Raw genomic sequence first — 19,853 nt, forward strand, 5'->3', positions numbered from 1 at the left:
TCCCTCCACCATTACTGCTACTGGAGTTGACTAAGAGCAGCATATAGCCTTTGGGTAGCACAGGTTTCCATTTTGTACACAGAAATATGTGGTAGTCTTTCAACACTTCATCCTGAAAGCATGAGCTTTGGAAAAACAACTGCTTTTAAGAAACACCTTGTCACTGAATATGAAAGATATGTGTTCCAAGAAAAAGAATTTAGACACAAGCATGCTATTTTGATGGAGTCTCGGACAGGTAGGTTCCCCTACTGACACATTTCACAGAGCATATATTGGAAAAAGAAAAACACCAATGTTGACTTTATATTTCCATTGGGAATGTGAAAGAGAATTCTTGATCATGAACATAACACACAGTTTTCATACAAGTTATCCATCAATTCTCAAAACAAGAATAAACACATATTCCCCCCTCAGGAAAAGGATTAGGTAGGAATGACATTTTTTCTCTTCTAAAAGAAAAGGAGTACTTGTGGCACCTTAGAGACTAACCAATTTATTTGAAACCTTTTTCTCTTCTGTGCAGCATGTGTTTATAAGCTTCCCTTTTGTAGCATTTATGAATTCATTCAGAGCTATGGTTAAGCTGCAGCAAAGCAATTTGGCACGCTTGCATTTCCTTTTATCGGGGAAAGCAAAAACAGTCCACAAGGTCTGGATTGACCTTTAAAGCATAAGTATTTATTGGAGATGCTAGTGGCTTACTGACTGTGTTTAGTAAGAGGGAACCTAAATTTGATCAATACCATTATCAACAGCACATTACCCTTACTCAAGAATCGTTTTTGAATTGTATTGGTGATAGGATAATATGACTGGCATTCCATAAATATAACCAGCTATATCATTTAAAAAGACAGATTAATAATATACAGCTTGATTCTGCCATGGTGTATTTGCAGACACTTCACTATCTATCTTGTTAAGTCAGCTACTGCACTTAAGATAATTAAAAAATTTAATACCCAGTTTGTTCAATGCAACTATGTTTTAAAAAACATATAAATATATGTATGCCTATCTTACGTTACCACCCCTGTGAAGTAACAAAAATAATTTGCCTCATAAAGGTTGACTTCAAATAAAGGTTAAAGAAAATTATCCTGGAAACCTTATGGATGCTTTAAAGTGGCTGTTTAAGAAAGAAACCTATTAGAGGCAGTCTTTATTTCAGTTTTCATTAAAATAGTACATTATTTCTAATTTTTCTCTGGAAGCATTTGCCTTTTGATAGAAACACAACCCTAGCTGTAGTGATTGGACTCCAGATCAAGATAAGCACGCACCTCCTCTGTTGTGGAATTCTAGCAATCACTTTGTTAAAGGAAAGCCTAGAAACACATTAGGAACAATTAAGTGGGAGGAAAAATTACTACGAGAAACCCTACCAGTGACAAGGGCACTCAACTGATACAAAATCAAATACTCAAAGAAAAACAACAATAAGCAAGTATTTGTCATTTCTTCACATATAATTGCTTTGCAATAGATCCACACTCCTGGAGATTCAGTTTTGTTGCCAAGAAGTCAGGAAGGGACCACTGTGATCCTCTAGTCTGACCTCCTGCAATAATACAGACCATGGGAAATTCCTGTTTGAACTAGAGCATCACTCTTAGAAAAACATTCAGTCTTGATTTCCAGTGACAGAGAAGGCACCGTAACCCTTGTTAATTGGCCTTGTTCCAATGGCCAATTATAATCACTTAAAATCTATCTTTTGTAGTCAATAAACTTCTTTTACTGTTTTTCTTTACAAGTGAGTTTGCCTGAAATGTGTGTGGTAAATCTGCTCAAGTTTGCAAAGGCTGGTGTATATCCACTTTCCATTGATGAGGTGGTGAACCAATTTATAAATTTGGTATATTTGGTATAATTATAAAATTGGTATATTGGCAATACGGTATATTCCTAAGGTACAAGGCTGGGAGCTTGGGGAATTTGGCTGGTGCCTTTCTCTGTGGGATTCATGAGTGGCTCTGGGAGCATTTATGCAGTCTAGCTGGGAGTGGGGCTCCACATGCTGTTGAGTTGAGTGATAACAGAGCTTAGAGGGTTTCACTGCTTGTCACTAGCAAAGCATTGTGAGAGAGAGCCCAGGCTGGAGAGTTAAGGGGGCACAACAGTCCCACAGTCCCAGGCTGTACCCCGGGGATTCCGTCAGTCTCCTTGTCTCCTTTAGCTTTCCTTACCAATTTTCTACAATTCATAGCTCTCTATATATATTTATAGTGCTTTACTTTCCCCCTCTAAGCCAAGTTAGGTTTTTTTTTTTAACAAGTGTAGTAATTTTCCTCAATTGTCACTTTTTCGGCATCTAGCGAAAACATTCTTTAAAAGTTAGCAATTATCATTAAAAAAAATTGTTTTAATTCTTTCAGCTGACTTGGCTCATAATTGTTTTCAGCTTTGTTAAATTGGCCTTTTAAAGATCACCAAACATGTTGCTGATTTAGACTTTGTTTGCACACAACAAATATCATCAATTCATGATTACTTGTACCTAGGCAACCACAAATTTTTAGTTTTGTCATCAATTCCTCTTTATCTGTCAAGATGAGGTCTAATATAAAACTCCCCGTGTTAGATTAAACACTTTTGAGTTAGGAAATTGGCATCAATAATTTTTAGTAATTCCAAGGAGAGTTTAATACTTGCAACAGGAGACCTCTAGCATATGTCGCTCATTTTGAATTCCCCCATGATATCACAGCTTTTTGTCCCACACATATTACAGATCAGAGCTAGTCATCCTGTTCTCTGTTGTGATTTGGTGGTCTATTGCAGACACTAACTAGTACCTCATCTTGTGCTTTATCTGCTAGGCCATCGATCCATAAGCATTCAGAAACATTTGCTTCCAACTTGTCAGTGACTTGGAAATGAGTAATGTCTTTTTTTTTTTTAAACAAAGAGTGCAACACTCCTCTCTTTTTACCCACTTGATTCTTCCTGAATAGGTTATAACCATTCTTTTAACATTCCAATGATATAAATCATCTCACCAGGTTTCAGTGATACCAGCCAGACCAATTTATCCTCACAAATCAGAAACTCCAAATACTCTTGTTTGTTAACCAGGCTCCTCACATTTGTGTGCAGTCAATTAAATAATTTATTTTCTGCATATCCCTTGGTGCTTTGATTAATTTTGTTCTCAACATCTCGATTTTGTTTTAAATGTGTGCTCATTTTCCCCCCTTTTCACCTTCCCCTTTTATTGTTAGTTTAACACGCTCCTGACTAGTCTAGCCAGCCTGTCCCCTAGCAGGTCATTTCCCCTTCTACTGGGAAGGAGGCCATCCAAACTGCACTGCCCCTTCTGTCTTTCTTCACTCCCAGGATTCTGAGACGCTTACTTGGACATTCTTCTCCTTCAGCACCCTTCCAAATTCTCCAAAGTAGTCTATAATCTGTGATATTTCCTGTGAAGCAGTGTCATTAGTGCCAATATGCACCATCATCTTTGCATGCCAATTTCAGGTGCAGCTCCCACCTCAGTGTCACATCTCATGCCTTGGAACCAGGAAGACAGCACACCACCCTATTGTCTGTCTGCAGAACTTCCTTTCCATTCTTCTGAGTACAGAATCTTACAAGGATCATCCCTCTTCCTTGGATGGGTAGAAATTTCTTTGAGGACATGCCTGATTATCTTCCAGGTTGAGCTGAGTAGCCATCCACAGGAATGGCCCATATAGCTCTCCATTCCATTCAACCAGCTGAATCTTTAGAGATATTTTCTAGAATTTTCATGCTGAGAACATGATAATGATTGAATACTTCTAGCTGTGTGAAATTCCTCCTGGTCCTCTGCTTTCCGGTGGTTACACCCTGCCCATTCCCTTCTACCTCCAGCCATGGAGAAAGTCAATTGTTCCTCTTGCCTCTGATGGTTACAAATTGCCAAACCTTCTCTCTGGTTTCCACTCTCCCCAGTTCTGTGGTGGCCAACTCCTTTCTTTCTGATCTCATACTTCCTAAATATGGTGTCCAAAATCTCTTCAGCCACTCTGATGATGTGTATTGTCCGTATTTGTCCTTTCAGATCACAAATCTTTTCTTCCAGCACATCCACCAGCATGGATTGCCTACAGAGGAAATGGCTTCCAGCACGAAAGAAAACATTGCACCTCTGCTGCAGGTGACAACCACTCATCTGTCGCTGGTCACAGTATGGAGTGTAGAACTGTATCTAGAAAGAAAGCATCTCACAACTCCTTCTGAAAATCCTCTTTGCTGCTCCTGTTCACCTCAGGAATTCGCCTGACAACTTACTTATATACTAAGTCTCATTGCTTAGCTCCAAGCATGAGTCTACAACCTATAAAAAAATACATTACAGTATACTCTGGAAAGTAGATAAGGTGACACACACTTTGGTAGCAAAATATGGGGTGGGGGGGGAAACTATTTCTTTAAAGGAACTGAGAAATAAAATAGCTGAAGATAAAATAAGTGCTTAAAATACAAATCCCAAGTAAAACAGATCCTGAAAACTAAAGGGTGAAATTAATCCACTGGACCAGGGATAAATTGTACCATTATTCTGAGAGAGCCAAAGCAACATGGTATAATGAAAACACTTTACTGTCCTTGAATTCAGAGCTTGATCAGCTGTCAGAACTGGTATGAACGAAAAGTTTGAGAGTCCATGTGCAGGAATGAAGGGGAGATTAAATGAACTGACAAATTAATTCATGTCCTTTTAAGGTACTGTGGGCTTGTTAAGCACTTCACAGGGCATAGTCCTCACCCTCACCCAGGATAGTATGTTGAGACATCAAAGGTATGTGCCCTGTTGGCACCAATATCTTTGATTTATCTGACTGCTCTGAGGGGGCTCAAAGTACAGCTTCAGGATCCATCTTATTAGACATCATCCAAGTTGTCCAACACTGATGCAGTCCTGACACACAGTTTAGACACTTTGGTTCACTGGAGGGTTTTGTGTTATCTTCACATGTGACTTCCTTCTGGAAATAATGACAGACCAGGAGAGCTTCCAGACACTCATTGATCTTCGAACCTGACAGTCTACAGCCACATCTTGCCTAGATCCCACAGCCCAGACAGTCATGACCTACACCATGGTCTTACAAAATAGCAGTCACCTATCCATAATAGACGTTGTGTCAGTGTACTCAGAGAAAGCACTTTCGATATTGTTGAATGAAAGTGCTGTAAAAATGCAAAGTAACATGAACATTTATTTAACAATCAATATTTATCTGTGGCAAACCGAGTGCATAAAGGGCTTAAATTAACACACAAAAATTACAGAAAGTACGCAATATATAGTATTTGTGATTAAGGTATTTCTTTTGAGGAACATTTCTTACAGTACCTGCAGATCTCAAACAAGTGTTGTGAGGCTTATTTAATAAGTATGTAATGTGCTTTGGGATTCTGAGATGGAAAAGGCTATATTATTACTACTGCATTACGGCTTTGAAACAATTTACTTTACATGTCAGTTTAAAAAATCCCAAACCAAATCTCACTCCCTTTAACTTGCCTGATAAACAAGAGGTACTGGAAAGATCAAAAGAAACTGGAATCAATAGATTTGAAACATTGAAAAATTCCTCTCACCAGTATCACTCTGGCTCCACTGCATTTGTCATCTGAACAGCAATGTTCTGAGGCAGCAAAATAACTTAATATGGAGCTTCCCTTAGCCTTTAGGACATTGGCCAGTCCTGAAATATTTTATTTATACCTGGAAAAGTACTGAAACGAATTATTAAACAATCAATTTGTAAGTACTGTGACAGGGTCGGGCCAGATGGCTATAGGAGAGTAATAGAAGGGAGATATATTAGCCCCAGGTTAAGTAGGTCCCTTTTCCCTGGGTAAGGTAAGAGGGAAACAAGAACAAACAGGAACCTTCTGGAGACAATTAAGACAGACAGGCTGATTAGAACACCTGCAGCCAATCAAGAAGCTGCTAGAATCAGTTAAGGCAGGCTAATCAGGGCATCTGGGTTTTAAAAAGGAGCTCACTTCTGTTTGTGGTGCACGTGTAAGGAGCTGGAAGCAAGAGGCGCTAGGAGCTGAGAGTGAGAATGCATACTGTTGGAGGACTGAGGAGTACAAGCATTATCAGACACCAGGAGGAAGGTCCTCTGGTGAGGATAAAGAAGGTGTTGGAGGAGGCATGGGGAAGTAGCCCAGGGAGCTGTAACTGTCGCACAGCTATTCCAGGAGGCACTCTAGACAGCTGCATTCCACAGGGCCCTGGGCTGGAACCCGGAGTAGAGGGCAGGCCCGGGTTCCCCCCAAACCTCCCAGCTCCTGGTCAGACACAGGAGGAGTTGACCTGAACTGTGGGTTCACGAAAACGGCCAAACTGAGGGCTGCCGTGAAGTTCCAAGGCGAGCAAATCCACCAATAAGCGCATGACCCACCAAGGTAGAGGAGGAACTTTGTCACAGTACATAGAGGATAATAAAGATATAAGGAATAGCCAGCATGGATTTGTCAAGAACAAATCATGCCAAACCGACTTTGTTTTCTTTTTGGATAGGATTACTGGATTAGTGGGTAGCGGGGAAGCAATCAACATGATATATCTTGAATTTTAGTGAGGCTTTTGACGTGGTCCCACATGACATTCTGATAAGCAAACCAGGGAAATGCAGTCTAGACTAAATTAGTATTAGATGGGTGCATAACTGGTTGAAAAACCATACTCAGAGGAATAGTTATCAATAAAGCTACGATTCTGTCATGGGCATTTTTAGTAAAAGTCATGGACAGGTCATGAGCAATAAACAAAAATTCACAGACGCCCTTGACCTGTTCCTGACTTTTACTAAACATACCCTGAGTGGGAGAGGAGGGACAAACAGAGACTTGCAGCTGCTCCAGCCCCACCACTGCTCCCATGGCAGGGGCTGACTGCTGCTGTTCTAGTCCCAGGCAGCTGAACCAACCCCAGCCACTGCTCCAGTGGGCTAGGGACCGCTGCTGCAGTGGCCTCAGGGCTGGCTACCAGTCAGCTGTTCCTGGCGCCAGGGCTGGCCGCCGGTCAGCTTTTCCTACAGCTCCAGGACTGGCCATAGGTCAGTTGTTCCAGCAGCCACTGCTCCAGCAGTCCTGAGACTGACAGCTACTCCAGCCCTCCCCAGAAGAAGTCACAGAAGTCCCTGAAAGTCATGGAATCCATGATCTCCATGACAGAATCATAGCCTTAGTTATCAATGGTTCCTGTCAAACTGGGAGGAAGTATCTAGTCGAGTCCTGCAGAAGTCAGCCCTGGGTCTTGTACTATTCAAAATTTTAATTAATGATTTGGATAATGGAGTGGAGAGTACATTTATAACATTTGTGGATGACACAAAGCTGAGAGGGGTTGCAAGCACTTTGGAGGACAGGATTAAGATTCAAAATTATCTTAACAAATTGGAGAATTGGTCTGGAATCAACAAGGTGAAATTCAATAAAGACAGGTACTACACTTCAAAATGGGGAATAAGTGACTAAGTAGTAGTAATGCTGAAAAAAGGATTTGTGGGGTATAGTGGATCACAATTTCAGTAGAAACCAACAATGTGATGTAGTCGCAAAAAAGTCTAATATCATTAAAGGATGTATTAACGGGAGTGTTGCATATAAGACATGGGAGGTAATAGTCCCACTCTGCTCAGCACTGGTGAGGCCTCAGTTGGAGTACTGTGTGAAGTTCTGGGCACCACGCTTTTGGAAAGATGTGGACAAACTGGAAAGAGTCTGGAAGAGAGCAACAAAAATGACAAAAGGTTTAGAAAACCTGATCTATGAAGAAAGGTTAAAAAACTCGACATGTTTAGTCTTGAGAAAAGAAGACTAAGGGGGGACCTGAGAAAAGTCTATAATAGCCCTCAATGTTTTTGGCAAGAAGACAGTGATCAATTGTTTTCCATGTGCACTGAAGGTAGGACAAGAAGTGGTCAGCTTAATCTGCAGCCAGAGAGATTGCGGTCAGATATTAGAAAAAACTTTCTAAGTGTAAGAGAAAGTTAAGTACTGGAATAGGTTTCCAAGGAAGGTTGTGGAATCCCCATCACTGGAGGGTTTCAAGAACCAGTTAGACAAACAACTGACAGAAATGGTCTAGGTTTACTTGGTCCTGCCTCAACACAGGGGCATGGACTAGATGACCTCTCCAGCCCTACGTTTCTATGATTTATATCATCAGTAGATAGTGTGATAGACCCAGGCCGGTTGGGTACAGCAGAGTAGTAGAAGGCAGATATACTGGCCACTGGATAAGCAGTTTTCTGTTCCCTGACTGACCAGAGCAGGGGCTGCTCCAGGCTAGGGTGGACACATGACTCCAATTAACCTGCAAAGAGTCAGTTGAAGCCATTAAGCTAATGTGAACACCTGACTATAATTAAGACCCCTCCAATACTATAAAAGGACTCACTCCAGTAAGGCCAAGGACTGCCAAGGAACCAAAGGAGAGGAAGTGCAGCTGAAGGGCTGGGTAGTGAAGAGACCCTCAAGCCACTGGAAAGGGAGCCCTCAGGTAAGGGTGAAGAAGGCGTTAAGAGAGAAAAGCGGGAAACCGTGGGGAAGTGGCCCAGGGAAATGTAGCAACTCTGGCAGTGAAAGGTCGGCTGCCAACAGCTGCTGCCATTAGGATCCCTGGGCTGGAACCCGGCGTAGAGGGCAGGCCTGGGCTCCCCCCAGATCACCACTACAGAAACACCTCCTGAGAGGGGAAGACGGGCCCCTCTCAGTAGGGCTCAGTAGACTGTAACCATGGCCCTAGGGAGAGAAGGGCTACATTGAGGGTCGCAGTGAGCCTCTGAGGCTAGCATAAACCGCCTGGAAGCGCGGGACCCATGGGGACATGGTCGGAGCTCTGCCACAATAGATAGTTTCCTCAGTTATGGCAGAAGTCACCAGGGGATGCTTTGTTAGGAGGAAGGGCTCTAAGGGGGCACGAGGAAAGGCTTGGTGGCTCACGCTTGTGCTCAACCAGCACTTTCTTTCTCCTACCAAAAACCTTTCTTCCTACCAGCTCATCCTCCAAGAAGCAGAAAAACCTCAGAAGCTCAGGAATATAGTAGTAACTGAAGGCATGGTCTGCCTGGCACATAGATCACACCAGCTCTGTGGCGAAGAGTCAGCTGTGGAGCAGGATTAGGATACAGGGAAGATCTAGAGGCATAGAAGCAACTCAGAAGGAAAGGAAGAGAGATGGAAGCCAAGTTAACTTATCTCGAGTCCTCATCTTACAAGCCTAAAGACAAGTATACGAAGGGTTAAAGCACAGCTGTTTGGTTCATAGATCACTTATCACTTGTGATACAGCAGCTGCCGCCAAGGTAACTATATACAGCATTTGCTTAACAAATAGAAGATTAAGCAGGTGCAAGCAGCTATAAGCCCATAAATTGTAGCTGACATATATAAATAAGAACAGATTTTTTTCTCCCCTAAAAAGTTTTCCTTTTAAAAACACTTTTATCCACCACATAAATATTTGTTCAAATTTTTTTGGCTTTATTCTACCTATAAACAGCTGAACTGCGCATATAAACATTAAAAATCAATTTACCGTGTCATAAAATGTAAATGCGCTCAGAAAAAAAATAAATTTCACTCACATACTATACCATAACATACATTTCTTTGATATTATACAGCTCTGTTATTTCACAAATGTTTTAACAGTTGATCACAGTGGTTTACAATTGACGACACTGCAAGACAATAATAATTTAAATCTCACTGCATAATGTGACCGTTTTGAATTTCTAAATCTGCCTTTTATGTTGCATGATGCTGTATTTACTCCTGAGGGCATTCTGCACCAAAAAATTAAAAATTCTGTACCCAATATTTTAAAATTCTCCAAATTTTATTTCTCAAACAAATACGGAGGCTCCAGCATGGCATTGGGGAGCACAGGCCACTGGCTGCACAGAGGTGGGAGATCATTGTGCAGCTCCCCACCCCAGAACACGGACTCAGCGGTGAGGCTGAACCTAACCCTGACATAGGGAAAGGATCGGGCGTGCACCTGAAACGTGCCACGTGCACCAGGTGTGAGCAGGCAGGCTCAGCAAGGCTGGATTCAAGTGTGGAGGGGGTTAGTGTGGGGGGATCCAGGGGTGGGTTGAGAGGGTTCTGTGTGGGGCAATCTGGGTGTGAACAGCTCAGTGGAGGATCCAGGTGCGGGAGGGAGGGGATCTGGATGCACAAGGGCTTATGGGAGTGGGGGTTAGGTGCAATGGTAATTGGACTCTGCAGGGGAGCCCAGAGGAAGGTGGTTGGGGCTTAGCAGGAGGGTCACGGGGGGGAAGAGAGTTTACAGGGGGCCTGGGTGTGGGGGGGTTAATTGAGGGATCAAGATGCTGGGGGAGTGGGGCTCAGTGGGATGGGGATCCAAGTGCAGTTGGTTGGGACTCAGTGGGGTGGCTGAGTGAGGGCGGCTCATCAGGGTGGTCCTGGGGCAGGCAGAGTGGGGCTCATGGGGGGAGTTCTGAGTGCAGGGGGTGAGGCTTTGCATGAGCGGCTGGGTATGAGGGGGTCTGGATGCATGGTGGTTGGGTGGATGGGAAAGCATCTCCCTGTACAGGGATCCCTCCCCCTGCAGCTGAGGAGCAATGGGTGCAGGAAGCAGGGGGGAGGGGAGTTTGCAGAGCTTCCTGCAGCTGGGGGAGAAATCTGGGGGTGGGTCTGACTCAGCCCCGGATGCCAGGCAGGGGAAGAGGAAGTCCTGTCCTCCCCAGCTCAGCCAGGATGAGCAGCTGAGCCCAGCACAGGGTAGGATCAATCAACCGGGTTTCCCCAGTCCCGCCCTCTGCCCCACAGTGATTTACCTCTCTGCTGTCTGCCCCAGGCACCCAAAACACATTGCTGGGGAGGGACACATGACCGCTCTTGTGGCTTCCCTGTCAGAAAGTCATTTTTTCTGCGGGGAAGCAAAGAAATCTGCAGGGGACATAAATTCTGCATGTGTGCAGTGGCGCAGAATTCCCCCAGGAATATTTATTATCACAGTTCTTAACATTAGCTCTTATAAAACTGATATCAGAAAATCTCAAAATTAAAAAATAACTTGTTGAAACCAAATACAAGTTTATAGACTATTTTAACCTGTCCAGTGAAGCCACTTGATGAAAGCGATCCCTGTCACAGCCCACAATTTATCATTCAATTTCTTTTCTGCATGAACTATTTCCAGTTTAAGTATGAATAAGAGCAATTAAGTTGCACATTTATAAATACGCCTACCAATGGGAGTAACATTTTCTTCAAAGAAGAGACTAAAGCTACTGAAAAACTGCAAACAAGGCTAACTATTGTTCTCTATTACTTCATATTCAGCTTTTTGTCCATTTAAAGCCCAATGACAAAGTCAGAAGAACTTTGTAGCAGTCAAAGTTGTGCATACTATTGCACAACTATCACAATAAATGTAATACAACCAGATTAAAATGCCACTCTGCATTCTGTTTTAAATGTTTTATTTTGCCAGCTGGCTTTATTCAGCTATTGACCAGAAGCAATACCAGTGTTGTTGTTGTTTTTTTTAATCACACCTACCATTAATCATAGTGAACAGCGCTACACTGGAATATCTTAACCACTGTGAACAAAGCATAAGTCAGCAATCATGCTCTAAGATATGGCCATCCTCAGCACATCAAGTTGTTTCCTTACACTTCCCCTCTAACAATTGCTCAGCATTTTTTGTGTGATGGGACAACTAAGTGGTTAAAGAAGTTGTCCTGTCAGCTATATCTTTAAATGCTTAAATCCCTGAATAAAAGAAAAATCAACGTTGTAAGGCAATGTTTGTCAATGCCATGTAATAAATACACTTACCTTTACAGACTATTCTCAATGGATTTCACTTCTTTGCTGTACTTCAAAGCTACAAAGGGATAAAAAATAAAGCATTGACCTGCCTGCCAGTGAAGAAAGAATGTTTGGTGTATACATTAGTAACCATGTTTTACTTATATCACAGCAAGAATCGCTAGAAAAACCTCTGATAAGAAGTTCTCACTACTATTTCATGGGCCAAATTCTGGCTGTCAGTAGCACATAGGCATATAGTAGAAAGCTTGCAGAGAGAGGGGAACCCCAGGGCAAAAGTGTTCTGTCCAATTTTGGCTTCCTCCAAAATCCACAGAGACGTTGCTCCATGCGCCTGCTGGAGGGGCACTACTGAGCATAGGCTAAAGATCAGCTGGTATGATCCACATGTGATGCACAAAAGTGGAAGTACAATGCCTGCTCTGACAATAAGAACCACTCACCTTGCATGGGGAAAGGGGAACATCACCAGTTGATACGCTGCTTTTGAAGCACTGGCATGTGGTTCTCTTGCAACCTATTTTGCAAGAACACCATAAATATAAGAATTAGAAGTGAGTAAACCTCCACCATTGTAATGTAAGTGGTCGTGGGAAATTTAATATACAGTTCTTTCAGCTTTTTGATGACAGTTACATCAGGTAAAACTGAAAAGATTAAAACTGAATTTTAAATAATTTGTTAATTTTATTCCATGTATTACCTTCCTATTCGACTCCCATATCCCTTTTAGGATTTAGAAATGTTTCCAAAAGCTGCAATGCCCTAACTTTTATTACTCAATACTCCCTCATAATGTCTAATGACCTCTTTTGACTAACAAAGAAGCCATGGCTAATCTCCTCAACTAGAAGGAAGGATCCCTTAGGGCTGGAGAGTCTTCAAAAGGGATCTGCACAAAGATGCTACCTGATATCCCTACTCAGGTTTAGGTCCTTCCGGATACCGCAGGGGAAAACCCACTTGGGGTCATGAAATCTGAGGTTTGAGCAGCAGGGTGGTGTTTAAAGTCACACCTGCATTTACCTAATACCTCCCATCCTACTTGCTTATATAGACAAAAAAGACTATCCTGCATCCAGAAGAAAAAATCAGACATAAGTATTTAGGTTTCAGAGTAACACCCGTGTTAGTCTGTATTTGCAAAAAGAAAAGGAGTACTTGTGGCACCTTAGAGACTAATCAATTTATTTGAGCATAAGCTTTCGTGAGCTACCGCTCACTTCATCGGATGCATCAAGACTGGATGCCTCTCTTGCAGATGTGTATTAGCCAAATGCAAGTTGTTAGGCTTAATATACTGGTAACTGAATGAAATTTAATGGCCTGTGATACACAGACGGTCAGCCTAGATGATCTAATGCCTTCTGGCCTTAAATTCTATGAATGCTCACCAATGACAAATATTTGTGTGCAATTTACACTGTGTATCAATACAATAAGGAACAGAACTTTTTAACTGTGGAAGAGAGATTTTCTGTACTGTTTGCTACTGTAATGCACCGGAGTTTGACTACTATGTTAAAGGGGATTTTGCTACTGATTTTAATAAGCAATAAGATAAAAAATGTTCATTGATCTACAAGCACAAATATGTTGAATAAATTCATCCCCTGCTCTTATAGTGCATTCAGTGAGCTTTTGCCACAGGCAAATTATTGGAACATTCTCTCAAATAATAGCAAATTTCCATCTAAGGAGAGATTCTTAAATGCTCTCATCACATGCCTATGAAAACCATGCAGAAGAAAAATACAGTAATCCTGGGTATATAGATTCCAATTTCTCCAGTGAATATAATGTGGGTTATGTCACTGGAAAACCACAACCCACAGATATAGAATCATAGAAATGAAGGCCTGTAAGGGTCCTTGAGAGTTCATCTAGCCCTCGATCCCATGCTGAGGCAGGACCATGTACCTAGACCAGGGATGAGCAAACTTTTTGGCCTGAGGGCCACATTGAGGTGCGAAACTGTATGGATGGCTGGGTAAGGAAGGCTGTGCCTCCCCATACAGCCTGGCCCCCACCGCCTATCCACCCCCTCCCACTTCCCACCCCTGACTGCCCCCCTCAGAACCTCCAACCCATCCAACCCCCCCACTCCTTGTCCCCTGACCGACACCTCCAGGGACCCCATGCCCCAAACTGCCCCCCCCAGGACGCCACCCCCTGCCCAACCCCCCCCTTCTCCCTATCCCCTGACTGCCCTGACCCCTATCCACACCCCCACCCCCTGACAGGCCCCCCAGGACTCCCACACCTATCCAACTCCCCCTGTTCCCCGTCCCCTGACCGCCCCCCGGAACACCGTTGCCCCCTTACCCAATCCACCTACCCACCCCTGTTGCCCCCTTACCATGCAGCTCAGAGCAGCAGGAGCTCGCAGCCCCGCCGCCCGGCCGGAGCCAGCTGTGCTGCCCGCATGGCGGCATAACTACAGAGCAGGGGGGACAGCATGGGAGGAGCCATGGACTAGCCTCCCCAGCCAGGAGCTCAAGGGCTGGGCAGGACCGTCCTGTGGGACAGATGTGGCCTGTGGGCCATAGTTTGCCCACCTCTAACCTAGACCATCCCTGACATGTGTTGGTCTAACCTATTCCTAAAATCCTCCAGTGACAGGGGTTTCACAACCTCCTTTGGAACCCTACTCCACTACTTAACTACCCTAATACTTAGAAAGTTTTTCCTAGTATTTAACCTAAATCTCCCTTGCTGCAGAGTAAGCTGATAACTTCTTGTCCTATCTTCAATGGACATGGAGAACAATTGCTCACTGTCCTTTTTATAACAACCCTTAACATATTTAAAGATTGCTATCAGGCCCTTCCTCAGTCTTGTTTTCTCAAGAAACATGCCGATATTTTTTAAACCTTTCCTCATGGGTCAGGTTTTCTAAACCTTTTGTCATTTTGTTACTTTTCTCTGGACTCTCTCCAATTAGTCCACATTTTTCCTAAAGTGTGGGGCCCAGAACTAGACATAATACTCCAGCTGAGGCTGCATCAGTGCTGAGTAGAGTAGGATAATTACCTCTTATCTTACATATGACTCTCCTGTCACCCCAGAATGATATTAATCTTTTTTGCAACTGCATCACATGGTTGGCTCATATTCAATTTGTGATCCACTTTAACCCCTGTTATGGGGGTTCCTGTTATGCAATACTACTGCCTAACCAGTTATTCCCCATTTTGTAGTTGTGCATTTGATTTTTCCTTCTTAAGTGTAGTACTTTGCACGTGTCTTTGCACCACAGTTTGACTACTATGTTAAAGGGGATTTTGCTACTGATTTTAATAAGCAATAAGATAAAAAATGTTCGTTGAACTACAAGCACAAATATGTTGAATAAATTCATCCCCTGCTCTTATAGTGTATTCCTGCTGTGATGGGGGCATGGCGAAGCAACAGGTGGAGATGATCACTGGCAGTCATAGCCACAATCCTTCATGTAGGCAGCCTTGGGACTATGGCCGTTCAGCTCCGTCCCCAGGGCAGTGGAGAAGTTTGACAGCATCCTAGGAAACTGAGCAGCCCTTTTTAAGATAGCACTGCTCATCCTTTTTAAAGGAAGAGGCTAGAAAATGTGCCCTAAACATTGCCTGCCCCATAATATCTGGCCAGACTACTGCGGTTGACAGATCATCCTACAGCAGTCGAAAAACAATAAAGAAGAAAAGACTCACCCTAGAAGCGTGGAATGTACGCAGCCTTATGGATGGAGGCGATGCACAAAGGCCTGAGAGAAGAACAGCTCTTGTCCCGAGAGAACTTGCCCGCTATAATATTGATATTGCAGCACTGAGAGAGAGCAGATTGGCTGGAGAAGGTTCCATCAGTGAACTAGGAGGCAATTACACTTTCTTTTGGAATGAAAAAGCAGAGGATGAAGACAGGATCCATGGAGTTGGATTTTCCATAAGAATGCCACTCCTGAAACAAATTCCTAACCTCCCTGCTGGCCTGAATGAACAGCTCATGAAACTTTCATTTCCCCTGAATCCTCTCTGGCATGTCACTCTCATCAGTGCCTATGCATCTACACTGACCAGCACAGAGGAAAGCAAGGAGCAGTCCTACTCTGACTTGGACTCCATCATCTGCATATGACAACTCATCCTGCTGGAAGACTTTAATGCTAGAATTGGTAGAGACAGCAGTGAATGGAGAGGTGTGTCAGGACAACATGGAGTGGGAAAGATGAACAGCAATGTCCTCTTGGGTAAATGTGCAGAACACAGTCTGCTCATCACTAATACCATCTTTAGGCAAACTGATAAATAAAAAACAACATGGATCCACCCACAGTCCAAACAATGGCACTTGTTTGACTATGCTATCACTCGCCAACGAGACATCTGTGATGTCAGAATTACCAGAGCCATGCATGATGCAGAATGCTGGACAGACCACAGATTGATAAAAGTAGTGCTGAACCTGCATGTGATCCATTCCACAGCATTCCAAACTTATTAGAACAGCCTTCAACATAGTTGGCGTTCTTGAGCTTTGCTATCAGGTGCAGTTTCAGCAATTATTTGATACGTTTTTTTCATGCCCGTCAATCACTGGCAACCCTTCAGAAAAATGGAACCAGTTTAAGCATGTGATTACTGACGCAGCTAAATCAGTGCTCGGGCCAAAGGAAAGGGTAGACCAGGATTGGTTTGATGAGAACAATGAGGACATCTCCAAACTCCTAAGGGACAAGCAGAAAGCATTTGTTGAATGGCAGAATGAACTTACTTCCAACAAAGAAAGATAGGTTTAAGTACTTACTGAGCAGTCTGAACTAAGGAGAATGCAGGATGAGTGGTGGGAGAGGAAAGCTGCAGAAGTCCAACATTATGCAGATACAAACAACGCAAAGCTGTTCTTTGACTCTCTCAAAGCAGCCTACGAATCATCTAAATCTGGCACAACCCTCATCAAAGATAAGAAGGGAATCACACAGAGAGGGGTTGAACACTTCAGTAGTCTACTCAATAGACCATCCTCAGTCAATCAGTATGTCCTTGACCATTTACCTGAGAAACCCATCAGAGGATCTCAATCTCCCTCCATCAGTTGTGGAAGTTATAAAAGCCATCAAACAACTCAACTCTGGCAAAAGCATCTGGAAAGGATAGTATCCCAGCAGAATTGTATAAAGGAGCAGACCCAAAGGCTATCAAGGTGTTTCATGGCATCCTGAGTAGCATTTGGCAGGAAGAAGAAATGCCACAAGACTTCAAAGATGTTATTATTGTATCACTTATTTTTGTTCAAAACAAAGGCAGCAAACCTGACTGCAGAAACTAGAGACATTGCTCTATACAGCAGGCAAAATACGAGCTTGCATTCTACTGAACAGACTCATTGCAAACTTATCTGAGGAGAATCTGCCAGAAGCGCAGTGTGGTTTCAGACCAGGTCGTAGCACTATGGACATGATCTTTGTTGTAAGGCAGGTCCAAGAAAAATGTTTAGAGCAGAACATGGACCTGTATGCAGTTTTCATCAATTTGACCAAAGCTTTTGGTACGGTCAACAGAGAGGGTCTATGGGCTATTCTACATTAAGTGGGCTGCCCAAGAAGGTTCATACAAATCATCCGTCTGTTCCATGACTACATGATAGTGCAAGTACTCGCCAGTGGTGACATTTCCGATACATTTGAAATCTCGAATAGAGTGAAGCAAGGCTGAGTACTTGCTCCAGTACTGTTCAACTTGTTCTTTGCTTGTGTTCTCAGCCATGCAACAAGGGACTTGAATCAGGGGATATACATCTGCTACTGACTCAATGGCTCCCTCTTTGATCTTCAAAGACTCAAGCTAAGACCAACATACTGGAGAGGCTTCTCATCAAGGCAATTTTTGCAGGTGACTGCACCTTGATGGCTCATAGACAAGACGATCTTCAAGTGATCGTTGATAGATTTTCTGAAGCACCCCAGCTCTTTGGCCTCACCATCAGTCTCGGGAAGACAGAAGTCTTGTTCCAATCAGCACCTCATTCCAATGCTCCAGTGCCAGTCATCTTCATCCAAGGTACACAGTTAAAAAATGTGGATCAGTTCAAGTATTTGGGCAGTACCATCTCAAGTGACGGTTCTCGTAATAAGGAACTCTCCTTCAGAATTAGTAAAGCCAGCCAGGCCCTTGGCCGACTTCAAACAAAAGTTCTTAACCAACACAACATCCATCTCTCCACCAAATTGAAGATCTACAGTGTAGTGGTTCTAACATCTCTCCTGTAAGGATCTGAGACTCTTTATAAACATCACATTAAACAGCATGAGCAATTTCATATGCGTTCCCTATGCTCAATAATGAGAATTTGCTGGCAGGACAGAGTGACCAATATTAAGGTCCTTGAGAGAGCAAACACAACCAGCATTGAGGAAATGTATTGAGAGCACAACTTAGATGGACCTGGCACGTCAAAAGAATGGAAAAACAGATCTTGTATGGGGAGCTGAGTCAGGGCAAAAGAAAGAAGGGTCGTCCATCTAATAATCAGGATGATGGGATGGACTGCACCCTCAGCAAGTTTGCAGATGACACTAAGCTGGGAGGAAAGGTAGATATGCTGGAGGGTAGGGATAGGGTCCAGCGTGACCTATATAAATTGGAGGATTGGGATAAAAGAAATCTGATGAGGTTCAACAAGGACAAGTGCTGAATCCTGCACTTAGGACAGAAGAATCCCATGCACTGCTACAGGCTGGGGACCAACTGGCTAAGCGGCAGTTCTGCAGCTAAGAACCTGGGGATTACAGTGGACAAGAAGCTGGATACGAGTCAACAGTGTGCCCTTGTTGCCAAGAAGGCTAACGGCATATTGGGGCACATGATTTACAAGGAGAGGCTGAGGGAACAGGAGAATTGAGGGGACACAGCTTTTCAACAGTCCAGATTGTACCCTGGGTAATGTCACAACTGCCTCTGCAATTGGGCTAGTATTTTCCATACAAGTCATTTACTTCATACAGACATACTCTTCTAATGATTATGAAAACATCATGCACATTACAGTGGACATTTTGGAACTCTGCCTTTTCAATTCCAAAACTGACCTAGCTCGACAAATTAGTTATTCTTAATCTGATAGTAATCTACACTGCCTTTTTGTGTTCTGGGTGTTTCAGATGGATCAAGTATTTACTTCAAAAATAAACATCACTGAATTAAAGAAAGCAAGACAAGATAGATGAGATTGCTGTGCAACTAGGTCAATTTTGGACTAAAATCCAAAATGATGCTTTTGAAAGGAACAGTCAACTTGCAATCTACACAATTTTATATTTTAAAACAGGTTGAAAGTAGTTTCAACAATTATATCTGCCTCTGAGTTCCACTGCCAAATTTTGTGATTTGCAATTTCAGTTTCATGTTTTTAATTCCAACTAACAATACAAAGAATGCTGTCAAATATACTACGTAAAACTGAAAACGTTTTCTGTAATCTTTCAGTTACAGTAATCTTAAGAGTTATTTGTTTTTACACTAGTAGGTAAACATTTGCAGACAGAACTGCAATTTCTTTAAGGATGGCAGTGTCCCTTTAAAAATGTATCTGCAAAAAGTTCATTACACTAGACGTAAATTAATTTCTGTGTATTTACAAAACATTATGTCAAGTAGCTAATGCACATGCACAGCTGATTTTCAAACAAACTATGCCGATGAAATTCAAAAAGGACAAATACAAGTACTCCATTTAGGAAGGAACAATCAGTTGCACACATACAAAATGGGAAATGACTGCCTAGGAAGGAGTACTGCGGAAAGGGATCTGGGGGATCATAGTGGACCACAAGCTAAATATGAGTCAACAGTGTAACACTGTTGCAAAAAAACATGAACATCATTGTGGGATGTATTAGCAGGAATGTTGTAAGCAAGACAGGAGAAGTCATTCTTCCACTCTACTCTGCTCTGATTAGGGCTCAGCTGGAGTATTGTGTCCAGTTCTGGGCACCACATTTCAGGAAAGACGTGGACAAATTGGGGAAAGTCCAGAGAAGAGTAACAAAAGTG

At 42.9% G+C, this 19,853-nt stretch overlaps 1 protein-coding gene across 21 annotated transcripts in view; it reads right to left on the reverse strand.

The window, feature by feature from the left end:
• FHIT (fragile histidine triad diadenosine triphosphatase) overlaps positions 1 to 19,853 on the reverse strand; it is a 1,053,300-nt gene that overhangs the window by 991,115 nt on the left and 42,332 nt on the right. For 15 of the 21 annotated variants that reach the window (XM_043552280.1, XM_043552276.1, XM_043552275.1 and 12 more), the window contains 2 exons: positions 12,270 to 12,343; positions 11,833 to 11,881 (listed from right to left, as the gene is read on the reverse strand). The exons of 4 other annotated variants lie outside the window; for them this stretch is intronic. The gene's annotated coding sequence lies outside the window, so the exon portion shown is untranslated. The remainder of the gene's footprint in view (positions 1 to 11,832; positions 11,882 to 12,269; positions 12,344 to 19,853) is intronic. 2 more of the 21 variants (XM_043552278.1, XM_043552279.1) reach the window with 1 other exon arrangement.

The sequence above is a fragment of the Chelonia mydas genome, chromosome 7 (assembly GCF_015237465.2).
Source record: "Chelonia mydas isolate rCheMyd1 chromosome 7, rCheMyd1.pri.v2, whole genome shotgun sequence".
In the NCBI taxonomy this organism is placed as follows: Eukaryota; Metazoa; Chordata; order Testudines; family Cheloniidae; genus Chelonia; species Chelonia mydas.